The sequence below is a fragment of the Mytilus edulis genome, chromosome 6, assembly GCF_963676685.1.
Source record: "Mytilus edulis chromosome 6, xbMytEdul2.2, whole genome shotgun sequence".
In the NCBI taxonomy this organism is placed as follows: domain Eukaryota; kingdom Metazoa; phylum Mollusca; class Bivalvia; order Mytilida; family Mytilidae; genus Mytilus; species Mytilus edulis.
In genome coordinates this window covers 59,976,040-59,985,073 of record NC_092349.1, presented here as the reverse complement: position 1 = coordinate 59,985,073, position 9,034 = coordinate 59,976,040, and positions in this window count along the sequence as shown.

Here is a 9,034-nt window from a genome sequence, read left to right as displayed (position 1 = left end):
TCAATGCAGTCATCAAAGATAATTTTGCTGTCTGTTGTTGATTTAGTTGGTAAGTATACGGACATTATGACAGTTGGTTTGCTAGTTAATAACTCAACGCATTGAATACGATTAGAACCGTCCGTAATAGGTTTAATATATTTATCAATGGCTTTATTCCATAAAATTGCTACTCCTCCAAAACCACGTGGCATGAATGAGGCTGATATTGGATCATCAGAATCTACGGCTTTACCACTTCCCGCAATGTTGTCATGAATTTCTGATAACATATTTAATTCACAATGAAATAACCAGTGTTCTTGTATTAAAAATATATCAATTTCCTTTTCCATTTCCCTAATAAAGTTCCCACTTGTCTTTAAATTCTTACAGTTAAAAGATAAAATGTTCAATTTCTTGCTATTGCCTTGTTCTGAGGTCTGATTACTACTTTCTGATGCTATGGTCTGCTGTATTGTGGCTGGCTGTGTCCTAAAAAATGGTCTTTTCGTAGAATATTTTGATTGCTGCTGTTTTGCTGACTGCCTTGCCAGGTATGCTGATTATGATGAGTCAAGGGATGAGGCTCCACACATATTTTGGTTTGTACTGTAGATGGTAATGTACTATTGTAATGTAGGTGCATATATGGTATCTTCTGGTTGTTAGTAGATACTGCCTGGATACCAGGTGGGACATTAGCTTGATATTTTGGTGTCATATATGACGGTGGTGAATAATAGATAGTTTGTCCACTTAAAGTTCTATTGACGCCAATATCATTAGACCTACTCCTACTTGTGTCTGTACTGCTGTTTATGGTATTCATACGATTTGGTGGAATACATGTTGGATTCATAGTCAGATGTTGATGATTGACGTTAAATTGTGGAGGTATCTGTTGTTGGAACTCTCTTGTTTGTGATTGATCCGGAGATAAGTTTGTACCTTGATAAGATGGTGATTGACTACTTTTGATGAAGGAATCTTCGAGTTTTACTAACTGGTCATCAATTTGTCGCAAGATGAAGTTGGAGACCCTGTCCTGAATATTTCCAAGTAGTTGTATATTGCTAGAATTTGTTTGTACGTTTTGGTTCTGGCTTGGTGCTTGACTACTATCTTTATTAACTGTTTGATTAGTAGGTTCAGGAACATTTAACAGATTGGAATGTTTTCGCAGAATTTCATTTGATCTTTCTAGTTCTTTCACTCTTTGTTCAAGCTTGTTGATGTAAGTTTGAAACCAGATCTTCTCTGTTTGGGTTTCTTCTATAATTCTCTCCCTTATTTTTAACTCCTCCTCTTTTTTTCTCAGTTTTAACTCACGCTGTCTTAGTTCTGACTGCTTAATTTCTTTTAACTCCAAATCTGTTCGTGTGGTGTTGTTGGTATTATTACTAGCAGAGGATGGTGGTTTCTGTATCGTACACTGATCTACGGAGACATTCTGCAGTGGAGTAGTCCCGTCTATGTTGATATTCTGCAATGGAGTAGTCTCGTCTGTGTTGATATTCAGCAGTGAAGGTGACTTATCAATGGTGATATTTGGCGATATAGGTGGTACATCTTTATGTTGTTCAGTGGCCACTATTACTGGACTCATAGATATCATAGTGCGTACAGGTTCAGAATCTTGTACAAGTGATGTTTTAGGTATTTCACCCTGTTTGGTAGTTTCATTTAAGCCTACATGTATGTGAGTTGGTACTGGAATATGTTCATTTGTTGTTATAATGCCATAATTGGGCCTAGATTGCCTATGACTGAAGTCTTGAACATCTGGCATGCCACATTGAAGTTGTTGATTAGTTACATTGTAACAGTTCAGACAGATGTTTGTGTCATTAGATGTATCATTTACGTAATTATTGGATGGACAAATAGTGGAAAGACAATCCATATGACAAGATTGAAGACACATTTCACAGTTCACAGATTTGTTGTTTATACGAGTATCGCATACAGAGCATATTGTTTGGATCTCCTCTAATAGAATATCTCTAGCTGAGTGTAAGCATTGTTCATGATTAGTAATGACTTGTTCGATACTTTTGAGTTTTGGTAAGTGAGTGTGTTGGTCTGACTTTGATTCTGCGCATATGATACAACAAAAGTTATTTGTGTTATTATCTTCTAGTGCACTTATTTCGGCATCCTTTAGTCGGGCACACCTGTAGTGAATCCAGTGCTCACCAGCTGAGCAGTACACACCTTTAGTTTGAACATTACGTTTACATTTTAAACACTTGGCAGGATCTATTTTGGAAATTAGTTGGTTTGTTTTACTAGGTTCCGATACAGATTTTTGTCTTTCTTCAAGCATTTTTTGTAATTGCTCTTCTAAGTGTTTATTGAGAGATTGGAGATCAACTTTGGTACCATTTAAGATCACCTTATGAATTGTCTTGTGTATTTCAGGTAGATCAATTGTAAAGAATCTAATTGTGTCTCTTCCATTAACAAGTAGTGAGCATGATGTATAGTATACAGACAATGTGTAGCTCGGGGTATCATTGGCTATCACTCTGATAACCAGTCCAACTGTGAGGCCTTTCTTATCTAGATCTTTATCAACCTTGATGTTTATATATCTATCATTGACATCTAGTTGTTCATAATAATGTATTATAGCATTTTTCATCAGTTCAAATGACACAGTATCAGCCTTTGCAGTAAGTCCCCCTCCTGTGAGTTTATAAGTTACATTGACTGGGCGCTTAGTAGCTTCAAGTTTCCTAGCAATTGCTTTGTCAAGATTTAGTTCAAAGTTTTTGTGCCTAGTATTGGTTACAATTTTTGGCTGATCATGAATTTTAGGACATGTGGATATCGCCAAAGTGTCCATTTTGTTGATTGATTGTACAATGTTCTCTGTTTCGTAAGCTATCAGAACTAATATATTCCTGTGATTATGTGAAAGGTAGAGGATACTATGACTGAGACAAAGATACGTTGTGGTAAGTCCCACTGTCGATCAGTTGTAACGGCCAAGTATAATTGTCAATCACACAAATCTGTATATGGTATATATATAACGACGGTAGAGGATACTACAACTGAAACAATGATACGTTGTGGTAAGTCCCACTGTCGATCAGTTGTAACAGCCAAGTATAATTATCAGTTACACAAATCTGTATATATATATAGCGATGGTAGAGGATACTACGACCGAAACAATGATACGTTGTGGTAAGTCCCACTGTCGATCAGTTGTAACGGCCAAGTATAATTGTCGGTTACACAAATCTGTATATATATAGCGATGGTAGAGGATACTACGACTGAAACAATGATACGTTGTGGTAAGTCCCACTGTCGATCAGTTGTAACAACCAAGTATAATTGTCAATTCTCTATATAATGTTTTTTTTTTTTTTTATATTAAAGTTTGCTCCTATGATACAGTGAATGATATAACAATACGTTGTGGTAAGTCCCACTGTCGATTAGTTGTACCAATATAATAGTCAATCACAACAGTCAGTATGTACATATGTATATATATATTAAATCAAATCAGGAGAATATTTAGACAGACCAACATTCGTCTTTGACTTTAATTGCAAGTTTACGTAACCAGACTCCAGCTAAATTTCGGTTGGGATGAATTCCGTCTTTGTATAAGGTGAAATTATATTGGTCTCGGGGTCGATAGACTGTGTTTGTTGAATTTTTGTATTTTGAGTGGCTTAAATCCAAATTGAAGTTTGGTGCGCTTGTTCCTAAGGATGTATTTATAGTACGGATGTGTTCATTCAGTATGTGCACTTGTTCGATGAGTTGGTCGTCTTTAGTTAGAAATTCATTAGGATTTTTGTGGCCAGCTTGTTTGTTCCAGTCAAATATAGAATATACCGGAGTTTCTAAAAATGTTAATTTGCATCCAGGGTATCTAGTAAATAATGAAGAGATTTCTTTAAAATTTGTTACTATTTGTTCTATGTTCTCTTTGTTTTCTGATCCAAGAGCTATGAATTTTTTATTATATGTGGTTAGATCACACGTTCCAAGCCAAACATACAGTGATATGTTATCTATGCGACCAATTTGTGTTGCCAAGTTTTCTTGTAACCACTCTAACCCTTGTCTAGAGTTTCGACCAGATTTACACCAGAGTTTTATGCTTTGTTCCACCGGATTAGATGCTTGTTTCTGTAGAGAAAAACCTTTGCTATCAGAAAGTAATATTGGTGTGAGATGTTGTGTGCCTGAAGGTACCTTGAATTCCTTCCTCAAGTATTTGATTAATTTATTCTCGGACATGAGAGGCTTCACTATACAGATTTGGATATATTTCAATAATTTGCTAAGGATAATCGTTAGTTCTAAATGAGTCCAATGATAGGAACCAAAAGGTCAGAGTACGTTGTGGTTAGTCCCACGATCGACCCTGAACTAGTGGTTTAAGTAGTTATCGTTGAATATTTCCTTTATAGTTCCGACTTCACCAAAGTATTATAAAATATACGTTTATAATAATAATATAAAATATCAAGTTCAATTCTAAAACGTAAGATAGACTTGGCTCACACTGACTGTTGTTCGGCAATTTGATAAAACGGGTTAATGCAGGCAAATAAAATTATAGCAAGTATAGAATTCCAATTTCAATGGATAAAATCTGATATAATTCTTCAAACGTTTATAAAAATGTTCTGTATTGGATTTTACTTCTTTAAAATCTAAAACTGGATTGACTAACCAATTTAAATCAACCGCTGGTCGCCATTTTTTCTCGTGTGGCGGGAGTGTTTACATTTTCAAAGTTTGTGGAAGTTGTTAAAATTGGTATTAAAAGTTCTTTAAAATCTTTTTTAAAATGATAAGATGATAATGTAGTGTAATGTGTATTTCCTGATTCAATATAACGTCTCCAGCATAGAATAAATTGTGAATTCTTCTCTCGATAAAATATTACGTCCACCACCTTCAAAATCTATTTACAATCAATGTATTCAATTAATCCAATTAACAGATTGAGTAGTTAGTAAAGCTAATTTGATTAATCCTATTATAGTTCAACCTAGGGAAAACAATTTAAGAGCACATCTGATTGATGGTTTTGTAATTAGAACAGTTTGAAATTATTTATGAAAGGTGACATTAAAAATTATTATTTTTCCTATCAATTGTTTAAATTTAAAATTTAACTTTTATTTGGATTTTGATTGTATTAGAATTAATTTTGATATTTTTTTTAATGTTTTTATGTTACTTAATATGAATATTGAATGTGATATAATCCATATTTTAATGTATCATATACAATGTCTTTTAACTCAAGTAAACTGGATATAAAAAAATGATTTCTAATTCATGAATGTAAAAGTCAAGTAAAATTCAGTTTTGTGTCCAGGTTGAATATTCCATTTTTTTTTTAAAGAATCAGGACATAATGCATGTATTATTTTATGGGTGGAAGACTATATTTGGTCCGGTAGAAGTTTATTTTTAAAATTATTTTTATGGTTGGGTTGATGCTCATTGACCAGTACTGATTTTCATGTTTCTTTTCATGTTGTGCTGTTTCACCACTGTTCCAGGATAGGGGAAGGCTGAGAGCTCACAAACATGTTTGACCCAACATTTGTGTGCCTGTTCTAAGTAAGCCTTAGGACCTGTTATACACTGGTTGTCTAAAAGTTGCTTTTATTTTGTCATAAATCAAACCATTGATTTCTCTTTTGAATTGTTTCACATATTGTCAAGCAGGGCCTTTTTCTAGGATCCATTATATATTGTAATTTGTAACGTGACCTATACAGTGGTGGATCCAGAAATTTTCATAAGTGGGGGCCCACTGACTACCTAAGAGGGGGCCCATTTCGTCACGCTTCAGTGATTCCCTATATAAGCAACCAAATTTTTTTCTCAAAAAGGGGGGGGGGGAGGCCTGGGCCCCCTGCCCCCCTAAATCCGCCTCTGCTATAGCTGTTTAAATCCTCATCCTTTGTATAGTGGACAGTTGACTCATTGGCAGTCATAAAACATCTCCTAATTTACATATTTCACATAAAAATTCGAAAACAAAATGCTGACTCAGTAGTATTTATTCATCTAGACATAAACAAATATTTTTGACATGATTGTGAAATATGACATGTACAAAATAAATAGCTACAGAAAATATCTCATTTCACTTAAAATCAGCAATTGTTTTAATGGGGTCTATATAAATATGGTTTGTATTGTGGACCCTGTCAGTCCATGGGAATTTCGGACCTTATCAGTCCACCCAGAAAATCATAACACAAACTGGTGCTCCATTCTGTAAACCAAATCTTTTAACATCTATAACTTTGATTATGAAAGGGTTCATCTATCAGCCTATTGATTATTTACATTTTGACTGACCTTTGTGTTCTCAATTTGTTTGAAAGTATGTTATGGCGGTTTGTGAATACTTCTAATGGTTTAAACCCAAGGATGGTGGTACACAGAAACTAGAGGCTCTAAAGAGCCTGTGTCGCTCACCTTGGTCTATGTGCATATTAAACAAAGGACACAAATGGATTCATGACAAAATTGTATTTTGGTGATGGTGATGTGTTTGAAGTTCTTACTTTACTGAACGATTTTGCTTCTTACAATTATATCTATAATGAACTTTGCCCATTAGTAACAGAGAACTATATTTGGTAAAAATTTACATATATTTACCAAATTAATGAAAATTGTTAAAAATTGACTATAAAGGGCAATAACTCCTTAAGGGGTCAATTGACCATTTAGGTCATGTTGACTTATTTGTAGATCTTACTTTGCTGAACATTATTGCTGTTTACAGTTTATCGCTATCTATAATAGTATTCAAGATAACCAAAAACAGCAAAATTTCTTTAAAAATTACCAATTGGAGGGCAGCAACCCAACAACCAATTGACCGATTCATCTGAAAATTTCAGGGCAGATAGATCTTGACCTGATAAACATTTTTATCCCATGTCAGATTTCCTCAAAATGCTTTGGTTTTTGAGTTATAAGCCAAAAACTGCATTTTACCCCTATGTTCTATTTTTAGCGGTGGTGGCCATCTTGGTTGGTTGACCAGGTCACGCCACACATTTTTTTAAACTAGATACCCCAAAGATGATTGTGGCCAAGTTTGGATTAATTTGGCCCAGTAGTTTCAGAGGAGAAGATTTTTGTAAAAGATTAATTTAATTTATGAAAAATGGTTAAAATTGACTATAAAGGGCAATAACTCCTAAACGGGTCAACTGACCATTTTGGTCATATTGACTTATTTGTAGATCTTACTTTGCTGAACATTATTGCTGTTTACAGTGTATCTCTATCTATAATAATATTCAAGATAATAACCAAAAACAGCAAAATTTCCTCAAAATTACCAATTCAGGGGCAGCAACCCAACAACCGATTGACTGATTCATCTGAAAATTTCAGGGCAGATAGATCTTGACCTGATAAACATTTTTATCCCGTCAGATTTCCTCAAAATGCTTTGGTTTTTGAGTTATAAGCCAAAAACTGCATTTTACCCCTTTGTTCTATTTTTAGCCGTGGCGGCCATCTTGGTTGGTTGACCAGGTCACGCCACACATTTTTTAAACTAGATACCCCAAAGATGATTGTGGCCAAGTTTGGATTAATTTGGCCCAGTAGTTTCAGAGGAGAAGATTTTAGTAAAAGATTAATTTAATTAACGAAAAATGGTTAAAAATTGACTATAAAGGGCAATAACTCCTAAACGGGTCAACTGACCATTTTGGTCATGTTGACTTATTTGTAGATCTTACTTTGCTGAACATTATTGCTGTTTACAGTTTATCTCTATCTATAATAATATTCAAGATAATAACCAAAAACAGCAAAATTTCCTCAAAATTACCAATTCAGGGGCAGCAACCCAACAACCGATTGACCGATTCATCTGAAAATTTCAGGGCAGATAGATCTTGACCTGATAAACATTTTTACCCCATGTCAGATTTGCTCTAAATGCTTTGGTTTTTGAGTTATAAGCCAAAAACTGCATTTTACCCCTATGTTCTATTTTTAGCCGTGGCGGCCATCTTGGTTGGTTGACCGGGTCACGCCACACATTTTTTAAACTAGATACCCCAATGATGATTGTGGCCAAGTTTGGTTTGATTTGGCCCAGTAGTTTCAGAGGAGAAGATTTTTGTAAAAGTTAACGACGACGGACGACGACGACGACGGACGACGACGGACGCCAAGTGATGAGAAAAGCTCACTTGGCCCTTCGGGCCAGGTGAGCTAAAAATATCTCTTGACTTTTTGAAAAAGAAAAAAAACAGGAAATTTTAAGAAAAATTCATCATTTATATTGCACAAAAAGAATGGAACTTGCAGACTTCACATTTCACACTTTTTTTTGCCTTCAAAGAAAGAATAACTGTATCGCTCAATTAACTGATAAATATGCTTATTACTTAAGAAAATCTGTCAAGCTTCTATCATTAATATACAAAGTTTTAAATAACAGAATATTTATGTAGTGAATATATAACACTCATACCTTTGTACTTAATAGATAATGGAATATACAAAAAACTAAAATCTACAGCAATTTACAAAATCTTCATTGCACAAAATAAATCCTTGAGTCATTCTTAGTGCTTGATAAATAAAGCAGTCATTTGTAAACTGTATTGAAATGAAACAGAAGTCTATTGATCAATATTGATTTTTTTTCTTCAGTTTTGGCATTCTACAAACAGATGGAGTAGGTCAATTTTTAAAACTTTGCTGAAGAATTAATATTATTCCTAATATTACTATTTTTCAGATTATATGGAGCAATGTATATGCAACACAAAGATAACCATTACAGATGTCAGTTTTTATCTACCTTAAGTAAAAATATAAATCAAAAGTGTTGCCTTAGATTAAAAAAAAACTTTACATGGAACATCTCAACTTTATAAAGTACCTGACCAAATATCATTCCAAAACACAGCAGTTGAGTTATATGTAACTATAGTATAAGAAGGACGGACAAGATCATTGTGGTATACCAACCCAGGAGTGGATGGAACTTATTCCAGCAAACAGATTTTTT